Source organism: Micropterus dolomieu, linkage group LG10 (genome assembly GCF_021292245.1).
Source record: "Micropterus dolomieu isolate WLL.071019.BEF.003 ecotype Adirondacks linkage group LG10, ASM2129224v1, whole genome shotgun sequence".
Classification (NCBI taxonomy): domain Eukaryota; kingdom Metazoa; phylum Chordata; class Actinopteri; order Centrarchiformes; family Centrarchidae; genus Micropterus; species Micropterus dolomieu.
Window position 1 is genome coordinate 5,824,561 of NC_060159.1, and position 17,583 is coordinate 5,842,143.

A 17,583-nucleotide genomic window follows, 5' to 3' on the forward strand; every position below is an offset into this window, starting at 1 on the left:
TAGATGGGAGGTGCAAACGACACAAAAGGTCTCTGTTTTAATTTGAAAATGCAGTAGTGTGGATGGAGCCCCAGTTTTAAATCCATTAAGAGACCTTTTTCTGGTATCATGTGTGCATGTCCTGATATTGTACAGTTCAAAGTGCCCCAAGTAAAAGGACATGCAACCTGCTTTTACAAATATATTGTTGAAAGTATATAGAGAAAGACACAGGAAACATAAGAAGAGAAAGCTGTCCAACATGTAACAAAGGTCACCAGCCAAAATTGAACCACCAGTGTTAACATTATGTGGTATCCACCTTGACCTTTAAGCTACCCCAGAAATTAACCTGTAATAGTTTATTGTTGGTAAAAATCATACAAACTCTGTTTGAAATGAATTCCATAAGCTTGAACTACATCTGGCACATGATACCTAAAGACAACGCTTCGACCTTGACAAATGACTTATTGGCAATTCAAGGTTTTCACCTGACAGCAACCATAACTATAAAGTGGCCATTGCCCCAAAAAGAATATGGCTGTTTCTCAAACTGTCACCATGGCAGCTCAGAGGAAGTGTGGAATGATTATACTGCACTACAGGGAGTGAACTTCAAGCAGTGAGGTTTTTATTGGGGAGAGGCCTGGAAGGACAGAGTGTGAAGTGTGTTTGACGTGTGTGTGTGTGTTACAGTGTCTGTCAGGTCTGTTACTTAAGGTCTGTGGAAGCTCGGCTTTGTTGCTGATGTTAATACTGTTGTGTGTGTGCGCGTTTGTGGCAAATTAACTTCTGTCTCCTTCCATTTAGTCTCGGGACTAAACGTACATGACAGCCCCTCACCGCTGCTGCTGACCTCCACCGCCAACAGCCTACAGCTTCTGATCCCAGACCAGCAGGACTCCCCCTCTCACCACAGCAGGGAGAAGCAGCTACTGAGGCTGCAGTCACACACTTTAAAGGCTAGACAGAAGAAGTACAGTTCAGATATTACTCCGAGTTTTATAGTATATACTTTGCAGTTTTCACAAATGTATCTCTTGACAAATGTCTGTCAAGCTCAGCTATTACTTGAGATACCAACTATATTCCAGCTAGATTTCACCACAACTTCCTGGATGTTATCACGATGTGAGTCAGTGGAACTTTTTACAGCAGCAGAAGATAAGATGAAAACCAAGCTGGACTCCACGGACCAAGTCCTGTGAGCAACCCCCTGATGACAACATGATAACAAACGAGACTCTGAAGACCACATGATGAATAAAATTGCCCACAGCTGTAGCATCAGAGACTCGTTAAAAGACAAAATGTAGACATAACATAGTGACCCACGAAGAAAGAAACAGTATGAGCTGTCCTTAGTGATGGCTGGGTTTCTGTGGCCGTGTCTGCAGGTATGTGCACTTCAAATAAATAAAGAGATACTTCAGATTTTTCTGACACAAATTAGTAAGTTTCTCACTGGTAGTGACATTCATACATTGACATCCTGTGGCTGTAGATAATCAGCTAACAGCTAGCTTTTATATGGTCGGGCTGAAATGAAAGGGGCAGGTTAACAAAAAGTAAAAATTATTTTAAAGATTAGAATATAAAAAAATTACTTAAAGCTGCTATAATAGATATTTTTATATTAACAGTGGATCGAATAAGTATGTTCTTCTGTGTTTGCTTGATGTGTAAATAAGCCACTGTTTGTGAAAACGGCCGACATAGGGTGATAATATCAATTCAACGTCACTGTTGTGTTTACAGCTTGTTGCACTGCTCCTAAATCCCACCTACACTATACTATACACCATTTCTTACCAAAAATTTTAAGCTATCCTTTATGCTGTTTTTCTATTACCAGTACCACTCAACACGCCTCGACTCGACTCGCCTCGGCCATCCTCCGTCTTTCATTGCAGATAGTACCCAGAGATAGTACCCCTCAATGAAGCTAGCGACGCCACACATAACTGCCGCAACGTAATGTTCAATGTGACACACACACACCAGCGACCGGCCTCACAAGTTCCTCCCACGGGTTGGCGCAGGCTTCCCCCCTTTTCCTCAACTTTTTGTAAAAACTGTCAATATTCGAAATCTACACAGTTGATTTCTCACCTGGATTTAGTGATGAAATAACGTAACAAAATGTATGAAAATTGTAAAATATAAAACTATCTGTTGCTGGTCTCGGTCAGGCGCGCGCAATGATGATGCAGTAAAAGACCAGAAAAAGGAGAGTAGAGTTGAGGCGAGTCGAGCTGGTACCGTGCAGTGGAAAAGGGGCTTTAGTGTCAACAACATTGACTCAGGCCCCATCCACACTGCTGCGTTTTTGAATTAAAACGGAGACGTTTTGCTTAGTTTGCACCTCCCGTCCAGACTAAAACGGCGAAAACGAAGACCTAAAGCGGAAAAGTTTGGAAACGCTGCCGATTCCATTTTGTGATTCGAAACTCTGGAGGGCGTTTTAGTGAAGACGGGCCAAAACGGAGGACTTTAGAAATGATGACGCAGACGCTCACGCTCGGCTCTCTGATTGGGTCTTATAGATCATGCAAAGCAGACACACGGTGCTATTGACAGAGTTTCTGATTTGGTATTTTTATTAAAATATTATGTACCGTGCAAATAACACTTATAGCCTACTGTGCATGTCGCTGTTTACTTTGCGACGACTCCCAGTCTATTTTCCGCCGCCACACTCCCGTGTTACATACAGTAACAGTCCCAGCTCGTTATTGGTGCATGCAAAAAACATTCTGGTCTGATTCTTTGTCTGCATTTCTTTATTCTTTCGCCAAATTTTCTGTAACTAGAAATAGACCATCTGCTTTGTGTTTACACTGGCACGCGCATGCCCAGTGTACCTGAAGGGCCAATAGATGTGCGTTTTCAGTCGTTTTAATGTAGACAGAGATCAACTCTGATACACAGCTTCAACGCTGGTGTGGATGGAGATCGTATTCATTTTAATTCTCCATTTGTAAAACAATGGGCTCCAGTTGACCCTTAGCCAAACCACGCCCCGAATTAACAGCTGGCCAATCACAGCGCAGTATAGGACTCACTGAAGTCCGACACTTTCACGGATGCACTCTATTGACTAATGCAAAAAGTGAATAAATAAATAGTTTTCTAGCTTTTTTTGGCTGTATTTTTCTAAGATGTGGTCAAACGCTGTTGAAAGGAGCAGTAATATTTTATTCACTTTCCAAAACCTAAACAAATCCAGAAAGATGTTGGCTGTGGGTTGTTCCTAATGTAATGTTTGCTAATGCCAGCTAATGTAACGTAATAAAACCCTGATGTTCTGCTTTTTAATGATTGTAATAATGAATAGAGCCTTACCCAGCTTTACAGGAACTGTGTTGATCGTTCATATCGTTGTCTTTTGTCTCAATTGTCGGGGGATGCGGTGGTTCACTTCATTTTATTTTTTTCACGTCCGTTTGAGTCAGTTTGTCATCCTGAATAAAGTCGAGTTTATCATTGACTGAGATTTGAGAATAATAACTGAGAACTGATCTTTTGTAAAAACCCACTGATTAAGTGTACATACTTTAATGACCTTAGAAATGGTAGTTTGACAAAACATAACCCACTTACTTGCTTTCCTTTTAGCCGTTGCAGTTTAAGACCAGCAGAGGACATTCCACTCTCCAGTTTATGTCAGCATTTAATACATTCCATGGGAGCTAAATAACATTGACTGCACCACGTCTGATGACACAAAAGAAGTCTCAGAAACAGTGATGGAGGCAGAAGTTAATAATGTTCTTGAGCAGATACAATTTCAGTGTAAACAGTCTCACTGTAGGTCATGAGCAATTGATAGCAGGCCAAGGTCAAGTAAACAAATTAGCTGGATTCTTTCGCCTCCCTGGTACTCCAACGACTGGCTGACAAGCTGAATGGATTTTACTGTAGGTTTGAGAATCCCACAGTCGCACCTCTCCCTCACTCCCACTGCAGCGTTGTCATCCCCTCTCTCTGACCCCTCACCTGCACTCAAGATCTGTGAAGAGGATGTGCGCCAGATCTTCCAAAGGCAGAAGACCAGGAAGGCTCCTGGCCCAGACGGTGTGTTTCCATCCTGTCTGAAAATCTGTGCAGACCAGCTGGCCCCCATCTTCACACAGATCTTCAACAGATCACTGGAGCTGTGTGAAGTTCCAATTTATACTTCTGCGTCAAATCGACGGCGTAGGCTACGGCGTAGCCTCCTCCAAAATGTAACTAGACGTCGAGTCGTCGCGGACTCTAAGCTCTGTGAACCTCACAATGCCTCCGAGCCGACTGGAAGTACCCCGCTCTTTGAAGTAATATTTACTAGCGGAATGCAGAATGAAGGACACACCTACGCACAAGTATAAATGCATGGCTACGTGCGTAGCCTACAGCGTAGGTACACATGTAGACCCAACGCAGGAGTATAAATGGGCCTTTACAGGTCAGTGGATGATGCAGTCAACTTGGGACTGCATCACATCCTGCAACACCTCGACTCTCCAGGGACATATGCAAGGATCCTGTTCGTGGACTTCAGCTTGGCAATCAACACCATCATCCCAGACATCCTCAGCACCATACTCACCCAGCTCACTGTGCCAGCTCCCACCTGTCAGTGGATCACAATCTTCCTGACTAACAGGAACATCACATCCAGCACCCGGACTATTAGCACTGGTGCCCCCCCTCAATCTGTCTATAGTGTTTTGTTTCTGTTTCTAGTGTGTATATATTGTGTTCTCTATACTGTAGCCTGTGTCTGATTTTATTTTATTTTATCTTATTTTATATTTGTATTATTATATGAGTAAGAACATTGTGAGCAATGTACAATCCTGAGTCAAACTCCTTGTATGTGTACACATACCTGGCAATAAAGCTGATTCTGATTCTGATTGTTGGCCACCTGCTGCTAATCTTGGGCCTCTGGAAACATGATAGTTTCTGTTACTGATATTATATATGCATATGCAATTCACATGCACCTAGACCTACTTAAAGAAACGTGTGTTACACATAAAGCATACACAGCTAACGCGCACACATAGTTAATACTTTGTTATTTTATTTGTTGCCTTATTCATCTTTGGTAATAAATTAGTTCCATGAAGAAGTTTCCCAAATATTTGAACGCTAAGGCATACATATTAAAGCGCCCTCTCTTTAACACTCCCCACACTTTTATATACCTACACACACACAATGATCCAGCGCTACAACCTTGGCAGACGTTCATCAGTCGGCTCCTGTGCTGCTGCCTGTGAAAAGGGAGATTCCCAAAGTAGAAAGAAGAAATAAGGTAATGTCATAGGAATGTTTTACCATAACAATGTGACTGTGGAAGGAGGTGCTGACTCTGTGTGTATTTCCCATGAACCAGTGAAGCATAAAGATCATTGAATAGCTTGACAACTTTGGACAAATTAAGACAAGTTAAAAGGGGAACCTAGCCATACTGCATTAATAAATTGTCTAAAGTAAAATTACAATGTTTTGAACCATTGAACCATTTTTATTCTTTCTCTTGAATCCCATCAGACAAATTTATTTAAAATGTATCGAGCGTTCAGAGTTGGTGATGTCATGGCATGGCATGAGAACAGTCCTTGATAAATTGAATCGCTCTGCTTGCCAGTTCTCAGAGATAAAAGAAAATCTTGTTCACAGATCAGTGAGCCCTGCCTATCTCTGGCTTGTTGCTGAGGTCAAGGTGGCTGGACTTCCCCCACAGCTGGCACACACAGGGCTCTGCGCTAGACAAAGTTCCTGACAGACTCATTAAAGAAATGTTCCGATATTTTTCAATCTGGGTGTTATGGCTTGGTCACAGCAGCATTTAAAAATTTGTGTCAAAATCATTTCATTCATATGGAATCACTGCAATCAACACATTCTCTATCTCGAATCTTCACATAAGGACGCTTAGTCAAGACCGCTTGACGTCACTTTTTGATGCTCTGGGTACCCCTTTAGCATAATTTCTGGACGTGCTGGGATCCTCAGTCAAGTTAACAATAGTAAATATACAATGTCCGGTTAGACTTTCAAAATATAACATATGGTTAACATTGTGAAATGCTTGCAATTTGGTTAGCTTTAGGTGCCAAACAGGAAATAGGAAACGCCAATCTCCTGGGTGAAAGTCTGGCTTATATTTGTTTGACCCACCAGTCCTCCCCGTCCATCGCCCTAGAAGGACTTTGACACTATTTATACTATGTCACCTGACATTGACCATGAAGCACTGAAAATTTATGCTAAAGCGTTACCCAGTGCATCATAAAATGATGTCAAGGGGTCTTGACCAAGTGTCCGTATGTGATGATTTGGGAGTAAAATGGACTGCCGCAGTTTGGAAATTTGCTGGCAAGGGCAGATTATTATATGTGCAAAAATGTTCACCTTGAGTTGAGCATTGGTGAACTTTGTCCCCGTGAGTTTGTGCCATTGAACAACAGCGAGCTGTCTTTGGGTGTTTAGCGCTGCTTGCTCCAAAATAAGGTCTTTTGCAGTAGTCATGTTTTCCAAATTGCTGACATTGTAAGTGCAAAGTTAACTTAACTTTTATTCAAAAAGTGACTTCCCTTTGAAGCTGTTGTTAACTACTGGTCTTGAGATTCAAAGCACCCAATTCAGTAGCTGAAAAGGTCATGGTTTAAAGTGGGCCGTGCACAGGCGAGTAAGTTCCTCGACACATTTGATACATGGAACATACATCCTTCAAGTGGCTTCCTACTCCTGTGAGCTCTGGGAGTGGGTGCTTAAAAACCCAAAGCATAAAAACCTTTTTCACACTATTCACTACAGTATAAACAATTTTTGCCCTTGGGATATACTGTAGTAGCACCTTTGCTTTTCTTCATAATTAAAAGTGGTTGAGCTTGAAACACTGGTGTGTTGTCCTAAAACACTACCCCCTCAGAATTCAATGCTAAAAACTCTCTAGGTCTGTTCATTCAGTGCTATTCATGTTTTTCCTTTCCATGAAACACCACATCTAGGTTTCTCTCCATCCTGTTGGCTGCTGCTTTCTGTATGCTGTCAGAGCAGTGGGCGTCGAGGATGGTGGACGAACGTATGAATGCCGGGCTTTGTATGCTGGCATGTGTGGGCTGCAATAACCTCTAGTCTTACCGTTTAGGTGGAGGCGTTAGAGGGAAAAAACATAGAGTTTGCCTTACAGCTGGTATGTAAAAACGAAATACTTATAATGGGGATTTCTTAGCATATCCAGACTGGTGCTTCTGATTTTCAAAACTGAAATGGGTTTTGTTGAGCTCATTCACATCAAAGCACAGAGAGGAGCTGGGCAAGTTGTAGTTTATATAAAATATATGTTGTTGCAATTGGAGGTACAAGCAATAGCCGTGATTAACATTTCACTGGTCAATGGGCCTCCTGTTTCAAGGGAAAACGTACAGGAAGAATAAAGGAGGCAAAGACACACACTCCCTTCTACATCAGTGGAGCTGAGGTGGGGCAGGTGAAGCAGGTTCCTGGGAATCAGCATCTCAAAGAACCTGTCATGGTCATCACTCCTTTTCCAAAAGCTCAGAAATGGCTGTACTTCTTAAGGAAACCTGAGAGAGTAAAATTTCCTTCTCATCAACTTTTCAAAAGGAGAAAAAGAAAGCATCCTGACTGGAAACATCACAAACTGGCATAGGATGTGCACGGCCCAGGCGTTGATAAAACCGCTCAGAAGATCATTGGTACCCATCTCCCGAGCATCAGTGATATTGGTGAGGTGAGGTGCCTGTGCAGAGCCCTGTTCACCCTGCTGCCGTCTGGCAAGACATACAGAGGTATCTTCTGTCATATCACCAGACTGCAGAGCAGCTTCTTCCCCCAGGCTGTGAGACCTTAAAATTCATCCCCCTCAACATCAACATTATTAGTTATTATTGTTTTGCTCTGTACTGTCTGTGAGTGTGTAGCATGAAAGGGCTACAATTTCATTATGCAACCTTTAAAAGAAGTGACCACTACATGAACCCTTAGAGGGGGGGAGGTGGGTGGAGAACAGAAGGGTCTTACTGGCAGGTCTGCGAGGGCTAGTAATCAACTTTGCTATTAATCTTTAGTGTGCATATTGAGGTGGTCATATGTGTTTCAGCTAAACAGCCCTCCTGGGCCAGTTTTAAGTGAGGGTGGACTCCCACGTGCCTCACCAGATCAATACACGTCAGTGGGGACAAAGAGCGCCTTTTAGAAAACAAAAATTCCGAGAAGCGGGAATCTAAAGTGAAATAGAGGTACTGCGGTGTTTGCTTTGGATGGGGTTTCACTGTTTCGCCACTGCCTCTGCAGTGGAACCTGCTGCTAAAGGCGATGGTGTAGGTGGTGGTTTATAAGATGGTCTACTCCTACAAACACAAACAAGAAAGAAAGAAAGAATCAACACATTTAAACATATTTTCTCTCCCCTTTCTCTCTTTCTTTCTCGCACACACACACACTCCCACACAAAGGAAATCTTTCTTCACTCTGGCCTTTTGCTTTTTTAACTCTTACTCTCATTAAAGCCTCTACTCCGGCTGCAGCCTGGTTTGCTGGTACATGAGGGAATCAGCGGTCAGGTTGGGCCTTGCTCAGTCAAGCATGCCGTTGGCCCTAGAAACCCGAAATTCTCAAGGCTGGATATGTCCTTTTAGGGAGTTTGGAAGCAAGCCATGGGTTTGGGATCACTTGAGTATTACATTTTGACATTTTAAAATAGGATTATGCAGGATTAATTTATGTTGGTGCCGTCTTTGTGAAATATTCCTCTCTTCGGTGTATTGACACAGGCTATATTGCACACTGTATGTAAGTATCTTCTATTTTATTATCTCTTTTTCAGCTACAGTAGCTATAATAACTTTCGATACTTGTTGTATACTTGCTGTTTTCTTCTGATTATCCCGTACAGGCCACTGTTGTTGCTGCTGGAAACATAAAACATGTGACTTCCTGTGGGGATTTCTCCCGAGAAAGACCTACAAGACACCAGAGTATAGAACACCAGCGTAAATGTTTTCAGGAACTAGATATACGTGGAATGGCAGCTGTGTTAAATCAGTTAGTAACAGAGAGAGAAGACTTGGAAAATGTCACAGGTTATTTCTTAAAATAATGATTATAATTATCACTGTCTTTTGCTGAGGGACACTTCTTCAGGACAAATGCAAAACTGGGAGATGGAACAACAAGTCTCTACAATGTCTCTTTTTTATTTTCAATACCCAAATTTCTGACCTTCAATCTCCAGTTATCTGCACAAAACACAAAACACTGGTAAGCAGAGCTCAGTATAAATGTCAGAACAGGCAATTACTCTAGCTGTTGTTCTAAGTTCAGACTGATGTTTTCCCAGGAGTACCAGCCTCAGAATGAAAGTTCAAATGAGGGGCTGTTGCACTGAAAATGCACCAAAATGGCCAAAATAAGCTGAGTACAGATAACAAAGACTACTTAGTTTCAAACCAGAGTAAAGTATAGGTTTTTTTCCCATGGGATAGCAACACAACAACAAAGCAGCTAGCACAAGAAGTTGCAATTGCTGCGGACACATGGTAAAGATTATGCAGCAAGTGGAACGCTCATAAATGGAGAAATTGTGCAAATCTGTTTTTTTATGCACGTATATTGACCACGTGTTTTACAGCGTTTCAGGGTTAAAACTTTGCAGAGGATTGCTTGACTGTCTGTTTTCTTGTGCAAGAGGTCCCCATCTGGCCACCCCTGTAGATAGTGTGAGAAAATGACTTTTATAGCCTGTAACAGAGCACACCAAAATTAAACAAAGGTTGTTAAAGTTATTTTACTGAATATAAAAGCTGTGCTGCTGAGGTTTACCAGTGGTTTCTACTTTTCCTGGACTTTTTTGAGCATGGTATGTGTATCTGTATATACTATATTTGAATGACGTGCATATGTGTGAGTGTGTGTCTGTGCATGTGTGTGGCAATGGCCCCGGTGCTAACTTCTGCGGTTCCTAATTCATTCTACCTCACATCCCCATAAACATCCTGCTGCAACTCCCTCATGGTTTGTTTATGAGCTCAGCCTCTTCAAACAAAGCCCACACAGGAGAGCGGTTTCATCTTGTATGACGACAGGGGATCTAGCGAAAGGCATCACATCATTTACACAGTTTGCCATCACTGGCAGCTATTAAGTATTTTACAAAGCTAATTAGAAATTGCCTAAAAAAATTTGAACTAGAGTGTTCGCTTCGTAAAATATGCCCGACAATTGCTTTAATAGAGGCATATGAAACTTAGAGCAAATTGGTAGCTTATACCCTGCATCTATTTTCCATTTGCACTGCATGATTACCTCAATAATCCCCTGCCTTCTCCTATGCAATGACAAAATGAGGCAATTTGCACGATTTGTGGAGCGGCGTGTTGCACATTGAAGGGTTGCCTTCTACTGAATAAACAATGAATGAACATGTAGTTCAGCTTACAAAGCTTTTGTGACTAAACCAGTTCATGACAATCTTCATCCACATGAGGGATAATACCTTCCTCATCCTCCCATGGACTGTGCTAATGCAGTATTTCTTAGACAAACATCCGTAATGATAAGGGCCAAGGGTAATGACTACAATGATAGGGAAATTGTTTCCCCTGCGCCCCACCCGGCCTCAGCGCAGAACAGATAGAAAGAGCCAAGACCCAGGTTTGGGTATTTATTTCTACATTTGATAGTGATGGGACATTATCTTGGGAAAATAAACGGAAGCGTGCCTGTGTTAGTGTTGGAAGGTATCAGATTTGACAAGCTTTTTAAAGTGAAAGTACAACAATAAGTCTTTATTTTTTGGGGTTTGTATGCTGTGAAAATCTTTCATCTATTTTAAAGCTGCTCTAATCAAAACTTTCATAAAAACACTCATCAGATAGACTGTGTAATATGAAAGGGGAAGCTTGTAGTGACAAACTCACAGCTCCCCTCAGCTTCACAGGGCTTTTTAGTGTCTTTCATCTCAATGGCCTCATACAAAAACTACTCTTATGGACAGATTTGTTCTTAAGCAACACGTAGCACAGCAACTATAGTGCAGTAGTTAGTATAATTATCATAATTCTCTGTTTCACTGTATGATGTAACATAATAATAATAATGACAGCCTCTCATGTTAGTCATGGAGAGCTTTGTTTAGGAAAGACTTCATGTCAAACCACTTTCCCTCCTTATTCCTGTCACATTAGGGCACTGCTCCGATCTGATCTGAAAGCAAGTAGCAGTAGTAAGAATATAAAATTTAGGATAAGAATACAAAAATGTTTTTTGCGTGAGGACCATTGTTATGGTATTAAAGCTTGCAGCTGTTTTCGTTCATTCTCACCATTCATATTGATGTTGTCTCCAACCACAGCACACAGCTGTGTTCAATAAAAAAGCTCTGATAAACCCACTGTACACTGCCAGCCCAGCACAGCAACAGCAGACAGACAAAGTGTCACGATCCTGTCCTGAGCTCGTCTGGGTTATATTATTTTGACCATGCCTTCTCTGTGTTTTGATTTTGGTTTCTGGGTGTCTGGGTTCTGTCTGTTTGTTAGGTGTCATTTATGTTCTCTACCAGTTTCAGTAATTATCTGATTTTGTTCATTCAGCTCTAGTCTCTGTTTAGCCTTTATTATTATTCATCCACATCTTACTTAGTATCTGTCTTGCCTCTTATCTTAGTTCTTAGTCCTGTACCTTAGTTCTTGTCTTAGTGTTCACTCCTGGTCTGTGTACTTCTGTGTGTTTCCCCATGTCTATCTGAGTTCTTTTTTACCTTAGCTTCTGTCTGTGTTCCTTGTTGGTGTCTCGTTGTGTCCTGCCTGTTCCCTGTTAGTTCCTGGTATTTTGGATAATTCTTGTTCTGGATTTTCTGTTGGTTTTCTATGTTCATTTTTGGATTTTGGATTCAGCCACTCTGTTGCAACTGTGCTCACCTTTTGTTTAATTAAAACCATTGAACTATACCTGCTCCGCTCTGTGTCCTGTGTTTGGGTCCTACAACCTGCTGCTTCACCACACGCGAATCCCTGACACAAAGCCAGTGGCTAGCTGGTGAAGTGGAGCAAATATTTAGGGTTCTAGTCACATTGTTCAAACGGTAATTACAAGCAGCCGTGTGGGAAAAATTATTAATGTCAGCATCCAAGTTGTAATTCTGAGTCAGAGATATTGGGGTTTTCTGACAGTTGTGATGTCTCCCATTTGGCTGAAGAAGTGTCAAAAATAGTTGCATAGCCACCATCGCTGGCAATTAGCCTACATCTCAAGAAAATCCATTATTAACACTAATGTAGCGTATTAAGTTCATTTAAAGGACCTATGGACTGTTTGTATTTGGATTCGCTTAACTGCTTCAAATATGCAAAAGCTGCTCATTTAGGCTATTTAAATGGTTTGACTACAAGGCAGTGGGGTTTGTAATAATACATGACATTGCCAACATTGTTCAAACCATAATTACGAGCAGCCGTGTGGGGAAAAAACTACTAGCAGGTTCATCATATCAACTTTATCAGGGCCAGTGTTTTGCGATGCCCCCATGTGGCCAAACAGGCAGACAAAACATTTTGTTTTGCAGTGAGATGTCCTCAAATGCTCTCAGCCAAGTAGGAAAAGTTGCTTGTTGAATGGTTGTTGTTTTTGTAAATAGTGGTAATCTGATTTAGCAGGGAAATTCACAATTTGTTTTATTTATTAATTGTTACCAGAAAATGTCAGACCACCGCAGTTGAATTCAGCAGGATTAAAGAAATGAACCATAACATTCATCATTTTAATAGTGTGGTAAAACATAGCTCAGGATATGGATGATTATTATTGGAATATAAGTCGTTCTCCAAGTCTCTGCATCATAAAGAATTCCTGTTACAACACAAAGGTGAGTCAGTGGAGCCCCAGAGTTTAAGTTTCTAATAACAGAGGTTAATGAACTTGTGTGCTGTGAGGGAGCATCACTGCAAGATTGAATGTATTTACATGAGCTATTTTGGAATTTGAACGTGCCATTCCCAATTATTTCTAATGAAACGGCAGCTTTTGATTCATGATAGTGAACTGATGATTACTACTGATGGCACCTTCTGAGTCAAAACAGGCTCACCGCCGTCACATTTAATTTTACATTTCGTTTTTCTTGATAAGGCTTTAAAGTGAAGTCACATCTTGTTGGAAGAAAATAAAAGAGGCAAGATATGTTTCAGAAACAGTGGCTCCTACTGTGTGTGTAAAGTCTGGAGAAAAATGAAGGTACTTTGTGTGTAAGGAACCTGGGTTTGCATAAGACTACTGTATGTTTGCTTTACACACACTGCAGTGTGACTCATGAATGTAGGCTGTGCTTGTAATACATGTGCCCAGGGCATCTAAAGCCTCAGAAGAATAAAAACAGTCAGTGAGTCCAGAACTTGACTTGCCTGACAGAACTACACTCTAAAGGCACCTCCCCCGAGGCTCAAGTCTTTTCTGTGCAGCAGAGCATACCACACCAGCAGAGGCATTTTAAAGGTTCCTCCAAAGTGCGAAATAACAACTGGGGGTCTCCCATAATAGTTAAAACAAACAAAACACCCTGACCTGCACAAATGTTAAATTCAGTCCAAGTCTCAAAGAATGTCAACATGGCAGCCACAAAGCATCGGAAACATGCGTTGGTCAAACACTACACACACACAAAGTCTTGATAAAGGCTGTAAAGGAAGCAGTAGGAGTAGATAGAAAAGAAATGGGGTACAATGGGAACAATAGAAAAGCAGAGAATTCAAGTTTTTCAAAGTACACACAATTCAGACTTGTACGCTTACTGTTTAGAGGAATGGTGCCCTCATCAACACATATGTTATGTTGCTACAACAGAAAGCCTTGTTGTTTGTTTTGTTGTGTATAAACTTAATCCTGCCTATTTATAATGGCAGAGAAACAGTGCAACCAACCCCCCACCCCCCTCACAGGAATGTTAATCTACCCGAGGACTTTGGTCAAGAGTCCAATGGGCCAGCCAACGAACGCCACACAGCTGACAGGGTCGATCCAAGTACATCCAAATGCAAGTTGGCTCTTTAAGGAAGATGCAATTGATCGAAAACCACAGGAAAGGAAAGAAATGCTGTCCAGTTGCATTCTTTAAAAGCAGCCTCATAGTGCAACCACATAAACCGACAAAAGCACCAGAGATTCCAGTGAATTGAGGCTAAATGTGAGGAAGGAAAGCAGAAGAAACTCATCAGAACATACACAGAGCACATAAACTGAAAGAAATGTCAAATGGTATAGAGCTCCGACTGGACAAGGGGTCCATGGGTATTTTTAGCATGAATTTTATCAGGGCTTAGGGACTCAAAGACGATCAAGCTGTGTAGACCCTACCCTAACAGCAACATAAAATTCTTTCAGAAAAAAACTATATTTTTAGGCTGCTAAAGTCTTCTTTTCATTTGTCATGACAATGTCGGCCTGTCAATCAGGAGCTCCACCACTTTGGTCCAACTAAAATATTTAAAAACCTATTAGGTGGATTGCATTACTCATTTGGTAAAGACATTCTTGGTCCCCACATGGATGAATCCAACCATTTGCGGTTTTGAGTGAAACATCTATAAGAATTGAATGGATTGCCATTAACTTTACCCCAGATATACACGACCCCTTCTGGAACAGCCATTAACTTTTCATCAGTTTGATATACTTGTGTTTTATGACCAAATACCTGCAAAGCTAATGACATTTCCATCAGCCTTATCTGTACTTTGTTTTTACGTGCCAGGTATCAAATATTAGCATGCTAACACAATAAACTAAGATGATGAATATTACACATGCTAAACATAAGCATGTTATGCTGTCATGGCAAGCTTTTGCAATTAGCTTAAAGCACTGCTGTGCCTAAGTACGATCTCACAGCACGGTTTCAGAGAATTTTGTGTTACTGTATATTCAGTTGTTTAATCAGCTCGACTATCTGTTCATTTATGATGGTTGATTTCCACAGCTACGTTGTAGGCAGTCTTATTATAGTCTTATCATCTTCCTCTTTCAGTGTAACAAGGTAAATGAAAATGAGTAAGTGGAAAAATAGCTTCAAAAAGTCTTCCACACACTCTAGGACGATGAAATATTTTATTCCCTGTACAGCACACAGAAGTTGAATGAACTTCAGTTTGCTTGAATTAGTAGATAAACTGGCGACACCTATCTCTAAATGATATGCAGGCTCAGAACGCTCTTAGATTCCAAGTGGTACTAATTTCAACATCTGATTCTGGAAATGTTGGAGATTAATCTTGGAAAGCTTTGGCTTCAGAGAAGGAAGTAATTTAGGGAAGGAATTTGGCTGAGATCTTACAGGGTGTGACTGTGTACATGTGTCCAGATTAATTGCTTTCTTTAAGACAGTGGTCAGCGGGGTGGTGATGGCACAGTGGATAAGACGCATGCCTTTGGTGTGAGAAACCTGGGTATAATTCCCCACTGTGACGCACCCACCAATGTGTCCCTGAGCAAGACAGTTAACCCCTATCTGCTCCAAAGGCATGTGAGCTCTGACTTAGCAAGACTTCTACTTAACAGAGGCAGAAGGTGAAAAATAGTTTGTGCATTTTTACAAGCTGAACTCTCACCCTTTCTATCAACTTACCCGAATTAGAGATCTTGTCATATGTGGTTTGTGTCACGGATCACGTGGTTTGTGAGGCCTCTCATTTATTCTCAGCCTTATCACTTACACTACTGCCTGGCCAGCTCCAGTTCATTTGAAAGGTACAAGGCCAAGATGCAGCCTGTAGCTACAGTTAATGAGCCATAAGCCTTGTGGACAAAGTGCAGTTGGCCTCCCATCACAAAACAGAGGTCACCACTTCCCAGTCTGTGTAATATGATCCAACTGTTGTTTTTCAAGCATTTTGATACATTGTTTTGCATGGACCCAAAAAATTCAGGGGATCTGTGCGCTGGGAATCCACTTAATAAGAGTCCTAGCTGTGGCTAACTTTATATATGCGCCAGATACTTTGATCTGTCAGTCTGTCAACTAGATTTACAGTGAATGTGGGATGAAAAACATAGCAGTCATAGAAACTGCCACAAATTGACTTCTAAACAATGGCACTGTATCTTCAGTCAACATACAGTTTATTTGATTAATGAAACCAATCTGGTTTACGTCTTGCATGAACAGGTAGTGGCAGTGTATATTTCTGTAATGCCCTCATCCTCCTCAGTATGCCTGCCTACGCTCTCAGTGGGGAGTCGCAAAGTCTGTGACACAACAGCTGGGAGCTCTGATCTCATTAGTGGGCTAATGGGAGGATCGCTGAGCTGGGCATTCCACTGTGGCAGCAGTGGAGGAGATGCACAGTTTTCATGGAGGGAAAATGTCGAAATAAACTAGGGGAATACAGGAGCTTTAGGAAAACCCCAGACAAACGTTCTCACAAAAGTTGGTCATGAGGAAAGAGAAAGTGTTAAGGGCTATATGAACATGAGTAACCAAACAGAAAAAGCAGAGTAACCCAGTTAGTCTTTCTGTTTCCTTTTGACCCCAAAACTACTCTGTTTGGTTTGGCAAATTTGCCTAAATGTGGTTTTATGCACAAAAAATTAACTGGAAAGACAGAACTTAAACTGACTTTTGGACTGTATCTCTGAACTGAGAACTGCTGAGATTGCATACTCTATTTTGTACTTTTTGGAATGTATGCTAAATTTGGATACAGATAATGACAGGAAAGAGGTGGAAGGGGAAGTGAAGTGCAGTGTAAATCATGGCATAGAGTCAAACTGTCTCTTGGCTGCGGGAGTGCAACAGCATCAATCACACCTCGAGAACAAGCTCTTTATCTAGCGGATAAGGAGTTGCTACTACGTGCTGTGTGTGTGTGTGCGTCTGTCCCATGAGCTGTGTTCTGGTACTTAGATGTCTTCCACTTTTTCAGATTGGAATCTGCCATACTGGGGAGCAGATCAGACAGGCTGATTGCCATAAGACTGAACCAGGCACTCACTCACTCACTCCTCTATTTACTGAATGTTATTAAGCTGCTGCTCAGTCCAAGCACTTAAAGGGATTTTAGTTTTCTCTTAGCTGAATTATTAACCAATGCCTAACTCTGACCACTAAAATGGAAAGGAAGGAAGGGAAAAATACAGGAAATACTGAGATTGAAATGTTTGACCTTGGAAACAGTAATTTACAAAATGATCTCACCACAAGGTCTGTTGTGTAGCTATTCTGGAACTTTTGATCATATGACATGATCTTCATCAGCAGATGGAGTTTGTCCAGTTGTTGTGAAACTGTACTGTACAGATGTCCAAATTTCCATATATTGGATCTCTTTGATGACTTCTTGTCCATGTTGACTTAAAAGTTGAGATTGACATGTTCTTTCTGAGAAACAACAGTGTACAAAACAATCTCATTGTGGACTTTTTGAACTTTTAAGTGACACGAGTATGTAACTGCCTTTTGGAAAATGAAAAGCTGAAATCATAACCAATTAAACACAACCTTGCTCAATTCAATATACTTTTGCCGCTATAGCGTTACTTAGTCTGGTATGACCTGTAGCTTTTGTTTGATAATGTTGGCCTGCTTTAGAC